Consider the following 13861-nt stretch of genomic DNA (forward strand, 5'->3'; position numbering starts at 1 on the left):
ACGCGTGCTGTGTCGTCAATAAAAAAAAAAAAAAAAAAAAAAGGCATAGATCATCCAAACCCATATTAATTATTCCTGATGATTTGGATTTGAATATTAATTGTTAAAAATCATGAGTTTGTTTGTTTGTAGCAATTGAAATCCAAACTTATTATTATCATTATTATTATTTTATTTTATTTTTTTTGTCAAAAGTATTCCCAAACATTGGGTATGTCGGATGGTGACAATACTGATGTACGTAAAGACTCATCTCATCACTCCCCTTGAAATGTCATAGTATGGTTGGTGGCTTACGAAAAAAAAAGTCATTGCATGTCGGCATTGAATTGAATTGAATATTATTAATGGAGAAAAAGAAGGAACAAGACGGCTATGGAACTTTTGACGGGATCATCCTCCTCACTTTCAACACTTTTTAAGGAATACGGGGAGAAGGATACAATTTATTTATTATTTATTTTTCTTTATTTTAAGAGAAAAGATCAACTAATTAAACAGTTCCACCAGGGTTATACAAAATATTGGTGCTCTGAATAGCAGTTTTGTTACCCATCCCTTGATGCGATGTGTTTGAACCAAAATATTAGATTCTTGTTAGGTTTCATGCATAAATTAGGTATAAACAAAATTCTAATAGTTCCAAACGTTGAGGGAAGGTGAATCAAGGCCAAAGAATTGATTATTTATCATTTATCAGACTTTTCAATTGTTCATCATCATTCCATACTTTATCGACAGCTCATTCATCCGCTTTCTTCCCTTCTATCCCATGAAGAAGCCCTTTCGATGCCATCTCAATACACAAATTAGGATACACTCTTATTTGAGACAAGGCAGTGTAAGAAGAGTTCTCTAACGGTTTTCAACTTCTTGTCTTCTAAAAGATAACAATAATTAATTCACATGGTATGGTGAGTGAGGCCGTTATATTTATTTAATCTACTAAAACTCATTTTCTCTTTTGTTATAAAAGCGTAAGTTAATGGAAATAAAAAATATTGACTTTAACAAATTAAGGAAGAAATAATTGTCGTTAGACTCTTGTTAATCACCAACAAATTATAACTTGAGAGAGAATAAAAGACAATTTTCTAAGGCTGTGTTTGGATTTCTAGAAAAGAAAAGAAAAGAAAGAAAAATCTTGACTAGAAAATAGAAGAAAGGAAAAAAAAAAATATGAAAAGAGAATGAAAACAAGAAATTCCTATGTTTCATTACCAAGAGAAACAAAGAAAAACGAATATCTTTTATGCAAAAATTGGTATTTAATAATAAAATGAGAGAAATGATGGGTCTTCTTGGTGAGTCCATCGGTATTACAATGTGGCAAGCAAGCATGCCTTTGTTTCTGCAAAAGACAAATGCGTTCAAGAAAAATAAGGAGCAGGCCCTACCTTGGGTGCACTATCTTCATTATTTGAGTGATTGAGGAGAAGTAATGTAGGAGTCATGCATCCCTCCCTGAACGGTTTTCTCTCCAAACCCATTTTATGTCGATGGAATTGTGAATTTTCTTCTAGGCACAAGAAAATTGTGATAATCTTATAGCTATTTCAAATATGAAATTAGATATCTTCTCACCGGTTGAAAGACAACCAAACATTGTGAAAATTAGAGATGCCAAGAAAAAAATTTCTATCCTTGGGCTTCCAAACATAACCTAAGAGAGAGAGAGAGAGAGAAAAAAAGAAAAAAGAAAGGGAGATATAATAATGCTCTCACCATTGTTTTTATAGCACTACTGAATAAACCATTGTTTTTATAGCTTTTCAATGGACAGCTCTAAAAACGATTGTGCTTTTTAACAAAGTACCTCTTTTTACCAAAGAATATTCGTTAATAGATCAAGGTAACTTAAAACATTACATCTCTTTATCTTCTCTCTCTTTCTCTCCTATATTTCCTTTAAAGTAGTTATTTTTGCTGTAAATCAGTAAATGAATATAAAAATTACAAAGCAAAGAGTAAGAAAAACCATTGAGCTGCTGCTCCATCTTTGGAATTGCCATCAATAGCGAAGTAACTCAACCAACAAAGAAACATTACGAAAATCTATACATGGGTCTCAATTGTGAATCCCAACTAACATCATTAAGAGAAAATATTGGAGCATTATCCCAGATTGAAGATTTTCTTGTTGCGGGAACATGATTTGCCAACCTATTAGTCATTGTATTCCCTTCGCAGAAGCAATGAGAAATATACTATATTATCCCATTCAAGAAACACTTGTGGAAAAACCATTGTTGTTGGAAGCACCATGGAATAATTTTTTTTATTCTTTATGCAACCTACCCCTGATTGTGAGTCGCATCCAATTTACAACCTATCCACATTCATCAAAGTTGCATGATGGAGCCCTTCCAAAAAAGCAATGAACTCTGCCATGAAGTTGGTGCCATTGCTTTGATAAGATGTGAAACTTCTTCTAGGAGACCCCCTATTGTCCCTGAAAATTCCTCCTCCTCCTGATCAACCTAGGTTACCAAGCAAGCACCCATCAATATTTAGTTTTAAGTAGCCCATAGGAGGTTAACACTAGAAAACTTCAATAATTCTCCTTGGCATGGATCTAGCAATTGTAACATTTAGCTTCCTCTAAAGCAGTAGATCTGAAACTGATGAAACCTAAATAGGCAGTGATTGAGTACTCTTGCAGCTCATGTAGAATTGCTTTCACCAATTGGACGAGCAGCGTGAAGGTTTTCATAACGTCATCTATTTGTTTCCATCCAAATCTAAAATAGCACTAGGATTAGCAAAGGTTGCCACAACTTTTTAAGGGAAACAACCATTGATTTCCTTCTCCATCATGAAAAAGGTTTTTCAATAGAAAGGAAACCACTCCAATAAAGATAAAAACAATTCAACAATTCTGCCCAAACTCTAGCAACGAACTCACACTCCAAAAAAGAAGTGTATTGATTCGAAGTTTTTGGACAGAGATTACATCTTGATGCCAAAGGATTAGATTGCTTGGCAACCTTATCAACCATGGGAAAACATTCCTTGACCAGCCTCCAACCAAAAATAGAAGAACAAGGAAGCAAACCCTTAATCCAAACTTGTCAAGACCACTCTTGAATTGAACTATTTTCCTGCAAAATTCCTATGTAGATGAGATTGTGAAAGATCCCGACTCTGAAAGCATCCAGAACCTCCTATATATCCTCCATATGCACTGATGGAAGTAGGGAACCTTGATGCATTCACAGATCAATTGCAACTCCAGAGAAGACACTGTCGGCAAAACCCATTGTCCATCTTCTATAAAATCCAAGACCCGACCTTTCATCCTACGAAGAACAAAGAGCACAGCAGGGATACAATCTAAGATTTTCAAATCACTCAACCAATGATCGTTCCAAAAATTAATCGATGTACCATCATCACTAAGTTAGAGTCCTCCACTACCTCAAAAACCTCTTCTACAAAATAGGTGTCTCATTGGACAGCAACATTAGAGATCGACTCCCATTCGAAGTCTCTCTCTTAGGATATCAGAGTCTTATTGTAACTGTCACATGTGATATCAGAGTCCTATTGTAACTGTCTCTTTTGTATTAGAGTTGGAGTACACTTCCACCTTTGAAGGTCTATATAAGACGTGTACCTCCAACTCATAAAACCGATCAATGAAGACTCAATTTAACATGGTATCAACAGCCATACAAGCTCCATCGAGCTAATACCTTCCTCCCCACGCTCTTCTCTCTCTTCCTTACCCACGTTCCTCTCTCTTCTTTGCAAAAAAAAAAATTTAAAAAAAAAAAAAAGAACACACAAGAGAGCGGACAGCAAGCCTTTCACGTCCCACTCCCTCTTTAAAGCCTCTCCCACTCCCACTCCCACTCTCATGACCCACTTCTTCCTTCTTCTTTGAAAAAAAAAAAACTCTCCCACTCCCTCTTCATGGTCCCACATCTTTCTTTTCTTTTTGCAAAAAAAAAAACTCTCCCACTCCAACTCTCCTCTCATTCCCACCATCTTTCTTCTTCTTTGCAAAAAAAAAAAAAAAAAACCATCAAGAAGAACCGGATAGCAACTATCCTCCCTGTCCCTCACCTCATGGCCACACAGATCAGCCCCAATACCACCATGGTCGATGCCCCACCACCTCCCCAATCCTTCTCTGGCGTTCATCACTTTATCTCCCTTAAACTCACTTCAAAAAATTATGTGTTTTGGTGCACTCAAATTGTGTCATACCTCACAGGCCAACACCTCCTTGACTATATCACTGGTGACTTCCATTGTCTCAGGACCCCGTCAAAGCCAAAACTTGGCGTGAACAGGATGCATCCATTATGAGTCTTCTCATCGCCTCCCTCTCTGATGAGGCCCTCTCTCTCGTAGTTGGACGGACCACTAGTAAGGAAATATGGGAGGCCTTACATGCATCCTTCAGCTCTCCCTCTACCACAAGGATCTTGTCACTCAACATCTCCCTTCAAAATCTGGTTCACAAACCAGACGAGACCATCACTCAGTTTCTCCATCAAGCTAAGTCCCTCTCTGATGAACTAGCAGTTGCAAGGAAGCCGCTACCTCAAGAAGATTTCAACATCATTGTCTTCCGTGCTCTCAAAACTAACTACCAGGCCCTTGCCTCCATCATGATGGCGCAAAAGGAGCTAATCTCCTATAATGATATGCATAGCCTTCTCATGAGCCATGAGACTCTAATCCAATCTCGTCTCCCCATCATCGATCATGCAGCCGAAGCCTCAGCTCATGTTGCTCATCAAAACCGTGGACCACCCACTCAATCCAATGGTGGTCGTAGTACTTCATCCTCAAGAGGTCGTGGTCGTGGTTTTGGGAGCTCCAATGCCTTTGCCCACAATCCCTGCACAATGTGGCCGCATCAACCATCAGACAGACACCTACTATTATCAGCAATAAAACACCACCAAACCAGCCCTACTCCCTACCCCACACCATCCCTATCATCGCCCTCCACCCCCCCCCCATGCCTACCACTATAGCCAACCCCCCAACCCCCCTATGAACCCCACGTGCCTCCCCCACCTCAACCATTCCCCCACCATCCACAGACCTACACCACCTCCTGGATACCTGACACCGGTGCCACCCATCATGCCACCCCTGACCTCACTCAGTTCTCCACCTATGATCCATACACAGGTAACAACCAACTCTTAGTTGGTAATGGTAAGGGGCTTTCTATTTCTCACATTGGCAATACTTCCATTTTTTATTCTTCTCGTTCTTTCTCTCTTTCTAATGTCTTACATGTTCCCTCCCTCACTTGTTCACTACTTTCTGTTCAGCAGGTCTGTTATGAAAATAATGTTTTCTTTGAATTTCATTCTTCTTATTTTTTTGTGAAGGATCTGGAGACCAAACACATCCTCCTCACTGGACATAGCAAAAATGGCCTCTATTCGGTTTCAGCACGACCTTCTGTTCACCTGGTCTCTGCTTCATCATACGATCGCTGGCATCACCGTCTAGGGCATCCTCATGAAAGGGTTCTCCGCCTCATGCTTCCTGGTCATCAGTTCGTCAAGCCTCCTTCTCTTTGTTCTGCTTGACAAAGTCATCTGTCGCTACGGGAAACTAGTTCTCGTAGCTCTTCTCCTTTAGACCTAATTTTTAGTGATGTATGGGATCCCCACCCCACAGTTTCTTCAAATGGGAACCGCTACTTTATTATTTTTGTTGATGACCACACTAAATATATTTGGTTCACTGCTTTAAAGTTAAAATCTGATGTTTACTCTACTTTTTGAAACTTTCAAGCCTTGGTGGAACGTCAGTTCTCTCGCTCCATCAAGGCTATCCAAACTGATTGGGGTGGAGAATTTCGCACTCTTCCCACTTACTTTGCCAAGCTGGGCATTCAGCATAGACTCTCTTACCCTCATACTCACGAGCAGCAAGGAATAGTTGAAAGCCATAACAGGCATATTGTTGAAACTGGGATTACCCTACTTTCTCATGCTTCTATTCCCCAAGCTTATTGAGACTATGCCTTTGAAACTGTGGTAGTCCTTATCAATCGCATGCCATCCTCTGTCATTGGCAATAAATCCCCCCATCAGCTCGTCACAGGAAATTCCCCAGACTACTCTTTTCTCAAAATCTTTGGATGTTTTTGCTACCCTTGGCTCTGTCCTTACAATCATCATAAGATAGAACCTCGTTCTGCACCTTGTGTCTTCTTAGGCTACAGTCCCTCCCATCATGGTTACCATTGTATGGATCTCACCACTCACCACATCTACATCTCTCACCATGTTCGGTTTGATGAATCCACCTTCCCCTATCACAATAACCCCAACCCCTCACACCCCTCCCCCACCTACACCTAGCCTTTCCCCATGGGCCATTACCCCCAATCTCCCCTACCCTATGCCAACCCAACCCACCCCTCATACACCTCCCCCAGTGCTCCCTCCCCATACTCCACCAGACCTGCCCTCTCCTAACCCACCCTCTCCCATTTCCCCCCTCCTCCCCTCACCCCCCACCTCGAACTATCCCTAACCCTGACTCCTCTACCTCACCTCCCCGTCGCACCAGAGCTCTTACTGACCTCTATGCCGACCCATTGACCCTCTCCACTATTTCAACAAACCAACCCACTGAACCTACATGCTTCTCTCAGGCCCACAAAGACCCCAACTGGCGCTCTGCTATGTCTGATGAATTTGATGCTTTATTACGTAATGGTACTTGGTCTCTTGTGCCTTATAGGGATTCCATGAACTTGGTTGGATGCAAGTGGGTCTACTGCATCAAGCATAAAGCCGACAACTCCTTTGAATGCTATAAGGCTCGATTGGTGGCAAGAGGGTTTCATCAACAACCTGGCCTTAATTATCATGAGACATTCAGTCTAGTTATCAAGCCCATGGCCATAAGGACGGTTCTATCCTTGGCCATTTCAAAGAATTGGGATGTTCACTAACTCGATGTTCAGAATGCATTCCATTATGGACTTCTGTCAGAAGAAGTATACATGGCTCAACCCCAGGGTTTTGAAGACTCCCTACGCCCTTCTCATGTTTGCAAGCTCCAAAAATGTCTTTATAGGCTCAAGCAGGCCCCTCGGGCTTGGTTCCACAGGCTCTCTGAATCTCTGACTCACTCTATTTTTCGGTCCTCTCAAACCGACACATTTCTGTTCATCTATATGCAGGGCTCTGTCATAACATATGTTCTTGTCTATGTTGACGAAATTCTTGTTACAAGCAACTAGCCGTCTCATGTCACCTCCCTCCTCCAACAACTTGCCATAGAATTCTCTATCAAAGACCTTGGTTGCCTCAGTTTCTTCCTTGGTGTTGAGGTTCTCTATCAGCATGGTGGTGTCCTTCTGTCTTAAGCACGCTACATCTCTAATCTTCTTCAACGTGCTGGAATGACTGACTGTAAACCTGTTACCATGCCCATGGCCACCACCTCTGCAGCATCTTCCTCAGGGGGTATTCTGCTCTTGGATCCCACAAGGTATCGATCCATTGTAGGTGCTCTCCAATACATCACTCTCACCAGACCTGATGTAGCCTACTCTGTCAATCGGGCCTGCCAGTTTATGCATGCTCCCTCAAAGGACCATTGGACCCTAGTCAAAAGAATCCTCCGTTATCTCTAGGGCACAAAAGACCAAGGGTTGTTCATCTCTAGGTCCGATTCTCTTCAACTTCAGGCATTCTCTTATGCTAACTGGGCTGGTGATAGTGCTGACCGAAAATCGACAGGCTGCTATGCCAGCTACATGGGTCCCAATTTAATCTCTTGGGCATCTAAAAAGCAAAAAACAGTTGCACGTTCTTCTACTGAATCAGAGTACAAGGCTGTCGCTGATGCTTGTGCCGAACTCACCTGGCTCCACTTTCTCTTTGCTAAATTGAGCATTCTTATCCCCACAGTGCCAATCCTCTGGTGTGACAATATTGGTGCCACTTATCTCTCAGTCAATCTTGTGTTTCATACCCGTACAAAACATGTTGAAATAGATTTTCATTTTGTTTGGGACAAGGTTGCCTCCAAGGAGCTTCAGGTGCAATTCATCTCCACAAATGATCAAATAACTGATATCCTCACCAAGCCTCTTAGTTCTACACGGTTCACTTTTCTTCGGGACAAGCTGCGAATTCGACTGTTCAAATTCCCACCTTGAGGGGGTGTATCAATACGGTTAGAGTCCTCCTCTACCTCAAAAACCTCTTCTACAAAATAGGAGTCTCATTGGACAGCAACACTAGAGATCAACTCCCATTCGAAGTCTCTCTCTTAGAATATCAGAGTCCTATTGTAACTGTCACATGTGATATCAGAGTCCTATTGTAACTGTCACATGTGATATCAGAGTCCTATTGTAACTATCTCTTTTGTATTAGAGTTGGAGTACACTTCCACCTTTGAAGGTCTATATAAGACGTGTACCTCCAACTCATAAAACCTATCAATGAAGACTCAATTTAACACGAAGGAATGAAGCAAAAAACTGATTTCTCAATCTTAATAAACCAAAACATAATTTTGCAAGAAGAGATAAATTGGCCTCTTTAAGACGAAGAATACCCAAACCACCTTCCTTCTTTGGCTTACATAAGGAACTCCATTTTATTATGATTACCTATGTAGAATAAGCATCTCCACTCCATAAGAAATTACGGATCCATTTTTCCATTAGGGCAATTGATGATGAAGGCCACAATTATACAGAACAAATGTGGATTGGAATGTTGCTCATAACCGAGTTTACCAACTGGACCCTACCTGCTATAAATAAGAGTTTACCCTTCCACTCCGCAAGCCTAGCCTTGAACTAGTCCACCAATGGAAGAATAAAATCTCTTTTTACTCTTCCTTTAAGGATTTCCACCCCCCAAGTAATAAGAAAGGGAAATACATTCAGGAATGCGAAGGACATCTTTAATCCTCCTTTTAGTAATTGGAATTGAACTCAGAATACCTTACTTTTGTCCAGGTTGATTTTTTTACCCGAGTAAGCTTGATAAACATCCAGGAATTTTGTAAGCATCTTTACACCTCTTAGCTCTGCATTCAAAAAAATAAACAAATCATCTACATACAATTGGTGAGATGGAGTAAAAGTATTTCTTGGATCAGGAATCTCCTTCACCAGCCCCTTAGCTCGTAGATCTTGCAGGCCACAACAAAGGACTTCTTCCGCCAAAATAAACCCCCTACCATACATCTCTTCATAAAAGCGACAATAAGTTGGGAAGCAACTTCCCTCCAGTGCACACCAGACGACTGAGAAGCACTTGGAGTGGATGCCCTAATGTTGCCGGCCATTCGATGTACAAAGGAAGGGCTGATGCACTTGAGAGGATCCGGATCTATACTTTAGACAAAGTTTTCCTGAGCCACACGATGAATTCATCGTGTTGATCCAAGGGAGGAAACCTCGCACGCATGTGGCACACCCCCTATCCCTGCCCTTCCCACCCCCCTCTCTTCTCGAGTGGCCTGGATGCCCCACGGTGAACGGATTCCCATTCAGCGTCAGTGCAGGGAAACTAAGTCTTTTATCTACTTGTTGGCCATTCTTTTTACTCCTAAGCAGGGCATACTCTGCTTTCTCCTTTCTTCTTTAATGAGGTTCCGGTCATCTATCCACCCCAAAAGACTGGAATGGAGAAAATTAAATTAGAACTAGAATAAACTATGAGCTTACATAAGATATAAAGTGCATATATACCCTTTGGATGTTCTATCCTTAGGAAGCACATAAATATATCATATATAGTAGGAAGACAGGCAGTAATAATAATAGCAGAAGCCATAAATTTCAATCAAACTTTCCAAGTATTCCCAGACTGTAGCCGCTGTAAATACACCATTAAATTTTGCCTACAGTAACAAGATTAAACAAGGGAACATTAGATAGCTCAGTGATTCGAAATGCATACAATATGTGTCTTTGTCAATTCAGTAATTCAATATACAGAATGCGATGAACCCCACTACTAAAAAGATAATGGACATGAGTGTCCTCTTCAAAAAAAATAAAAAAATAATATATATATATATATATATATATATAGTTCAAGAGTTTTGAATCTTGTGGAGAAGCTCCCAATATTTAGTTAGCATGTGATCAGTGGGTATCACCCTTCCCACTTCCCTGTACAGAATATAGCGTATGCATCAGCTGCATACCTGTAAATATAAGAAACAGTAAGTATAATTATTAGTTTTCATGATATAAAACTATGAAGAGATTTAATGTAGCCATGGAACTCGAAGAAAAACCTTCAGAAGGAGAAAAAATATAAGAAGAAAATAAATCGGGTGATGAGAAGGATAACATTACTTGCCAACACCATGCAGCTGGGTAACGTGTGTCCAGCCATCTTCCAGATACTCCTTAGAGAAGCGTTGAATCATGATAGCTCTTTTCCTTTGCAATCCAAGAGTTTGAATCAGCTTTTCTATCTCCTCTCTCGGAGCCTCTGTTGCAGTCTTGGCATCCGGACAAAGTGTGAAGAGGTCTGATATGACTTTTCTGGCCTAACAAAGAATTTTTTTCTATTCATTCATATGCTCAAAAAAATGGCAAATGAGAAATGGTTTGACATCAACTTCCATTCCTACAATTTGTGTACACAATTATCTTTCTTATCCATGTAACAATGTGCAATATACATGTAACAATGTGCAATATACGTAAGTTTTTGCATCTCAAATCCAAATCTATGAAATTACGTCCAGGGATGGGATGAGGGCAGGTTGGCAGATTGGCCTAAGAATAACAGCTAAGGCGCTAATCGAATTCAACATGCCAACCACAATGTGGATTTTGCAGGTCCATTATATGCATGGCTGATGGGTTCTTTAGTGAGCTCGTGTCAGGTCAATCAGATTGAGAGGGTAAAAGCCAAGTAGTCATCCAAACCGAACTCATTCATTAACCAAGTTTTAGAAAGTACAAAACCAAAAGCAGTTTTCCAGGTAAATTTCCTAACGTATTTCTCTCTCTCTTCTTTCCCTTTTCTTCTTCTAGTGATTTCTTCACAAAATGAACCTATGCACGCTAATATGCAATTGACTAATTGATGCAGGATGAATCCCAGATATACAACAAACCAGCAGGTTAAGGCCCACCATGTAGGGTTTGGGCTAGCAGAAGCTTATAAAATGATCAATAAAAATTGAACCCAAACAAGTAACTAGTCAAAAGAGACTTCTTAAGATTAACAACTACATGTAATCTAGGGATACATTGGCTATGACAATTAATGTAAGGAAGATTACAGATGTAATCAAACATAGATAAGACTAATAATAGGCAAATTCTAGACTCAGATATGGACAGCGAGTATAACTGAGAAAGAAAACACAGATTAGGCCAAAACTTGAGTAACCTGTAACTCACAAAATAGCGCTCAGTTGAGCCTGAAATTTGGACCGATTGGAGGTCTTATATAGGTGAATAAACCATCAAAATTTGGTCAAATTCTGTTAGGTGGATTGAGAGTTACGCTAATGGCATGAAAAAGGAAACTTTTGGGGTGTTTTCCAGTAGCAGCAACAACAGGCCTTAGATGGACTCAACTTTCTAGTCGTAGGTCACTCTTGTGGTGTAGAACTAGAACAAACCCCCAAAAGCTTGCTCATATCTGATCTCAGAGTTGGAAGAACCAGGCTTCAAACTTCTGTCCAGAAAATCTTGAAATCTGAGAATTGACTAATGCAGGAGTAGATTACAAGAATACGCCAGCAGTTTATAACCCCAAACAATACAAATAGGAGCAAGAAACAAAGAAATAATACCATCAAATAAACTCCCAAGGATACAATACCCATATAGTAACTCCCAAGGATACAATACCCATATAGTGGAGAGAGAAAGACCTTCTATAGAGCTGGAGAGAGAAAGGTGCGGTGCGGCCAGGTCTGTGGGAGTCCAATTGAGCTGCACTTTTGGGTGTAGATAGTCCCTAGGGAAGATACAAAAACCCCTAAATATGAAGGGCTTCTGACGGCTGGTTATAGAGTTATGCACTTTCTTGATTTTCAGACCTAGGCGAGAGAATCTGAAGATTTCTGCAGGAACAGCAACTTGTCTTCTTCAGATAACCTTCAAGAGAGGATCGATTGATCTTCTTAGAGTATAGAACCAGTCCTCCAAAGGATCTGCAGATCAGATCTCAAACTTAGGCAGCGACGAAGGTCGATTGGCTTCAAGAACAAGAACTCTTTGGCTGGCTGATTCTGATTTTGTATGCTTTAACAGGTCTGAACTTCTAATAACAATAAACAAAAAAAAAAAAAAAAAAAAAAAAAAAAAAAAAAAAAAAAGAATCGATGGAGGGTTGAGAAGGGTGAAAGTGAATAAAGGAATCTCACCTCAATAACAGTTTTTTTAGCTAAAGAGTAATCATTCAATAATTCATTCATTCAAAACTGAAATTATAAGTACATAGGCCCCTCTATTTATAGAGGGAAAAATAGCAATCAAACTACTACTAAGAGCTAGTTTCCCAATAGGACTAGAAACTCCTACTACAATTAGGAATTCAAAATAGGACTAGGACTTGACTTTATGATTCAACATGGAGTAAGACTAACTAACTAACAGTCCATATAGGACTTTACAACCGACCAATGGCCTAATGGGCCTTTATTGAATTAAATAGCAACTAACTAAATTAATGAATTAAATCCCGTTTATCTACTTTCTACCCATATTTTAGCCCATTAAAGTGGCCCATTTCAAATAAAACACATGGGATCAAAGGCCCAACACATATATAGCACAACACAAAGCTTATTTACAATAAAATAAGCCCAAGTGACTTATCTACATCAACTCGCCCTCTTAGAAAAAATTCGTCCTCAAATTTTGTAGTGTGAGAGTGATTATATCATGGTGCACGTCCCTCTTCAAGCCGTATAAAAATTCAAATAGCTCTTTGATAATAAAGATGTAGTCTAGAATGTGAGGAGCTCGATCTTCAAGATACTTTAATGGGATGACAAACTCCACATGCTCAATTTCAACATCTCCGGATGTATTTATAGGGTCATCTACATATGCACATTTGATCTTTTCTAACTTCAATGCAACATAAAGCTCTTTTAGTACATCTACCTGGTGGTTCCTAATCGGTTCCATTGATGGTTCAAACACAACTTCATTCTTGAACTCCTTAGAATCTTCACAGTTGTTGTAGTATCAAGTTCCCTAGTCTCAACCCCATAGTTGTCAAGGCGTCCAAGCGGTTTTTTAGGGCCAGGGCGAGGGACGCCATTGCTGAAGTATAAAAGGCGCTCGCCTTTGGTATAAAGGCGTCGCCTTGGTCGCCTTGGACGCCTTTATACCAAAGGCGACCGCCTTGGTTTTTTTTTTTTTTTTTACTTTCACTTAATTATTTGCTTTTTATATTCTAATTCTTAATTTTTCATTTGATGAAGTACAGGTTTTTAAATGGTGTGAGATACATGGAATCATTTTACTCTCAAGTGAACAACAAAAAAAAAAGAAAAAGGTTTGGTGGTGGGGGGAAATAAAACATGCAAGGTTTTTTTTAAAACCCTCCATTTCTCTGGTTCTCTCTACCGGCCGGTGAACTATCTGCGACTGCCATTACAATCTAACAATCGTCGGAGAACCGCTGTGATTCAACCGATCGATTGAACACGACCCTGCGACTCTCTCTTCAACGTCCTCTGCCATTACAAAGAAAAAGGTATGTATGTTTATAATTTTTTTTTCCCTCCCTGCTTCGTCTTCGAGCTACGATTTTTTTTTCCCTCTTCTTCCTCTGCTTCTTCGCCTACGATTCTTTTATTTTTCTTTTTTCCCTCTTCTTCCTCTGGTTCTTCTTCGTCTACGTCTTTTTTTTTTTTT

The 13861-nt window shown here is 40.0% G+C and overlaps 1 long non-coding RNA gene across 1 annotated transcript; it reads right to left on the reverse strand.

The window, feature by feature from the left end:
* Positions 1–9769: 9769 nt before the first annotated feature.
* LOC122074760 lies at positions 9770–11812 on the reverse strand. The gene is made up of 2 exons (XR_006139042.1): positions 10322–11812; positions 9770–10167 (listed from the first exon to the last, which is right to left on the reverse strand). It is a non-coding gene; the product is annotated as an uncharacterized LOC122074760 (long non-coding RNA).
* Between the last annotated feature and the right edge of the window lie 2049 nt (positions 11813–13861).

This window comes from Macadamia integrifolia, chromosome 3 (genome assembly GCF_013358625.1).
Source record: "Macadamia integrifolia cultivar HAES 741 chromosome 3, SCU_Mint_v3, whole genome shotgun sequence".
NCBI lineage: Eukaryota > Viridiplantae > Streptophyta > Magnoliopsida > Proteales > Proteaceae > Macadamia > Macadamia integrifolia.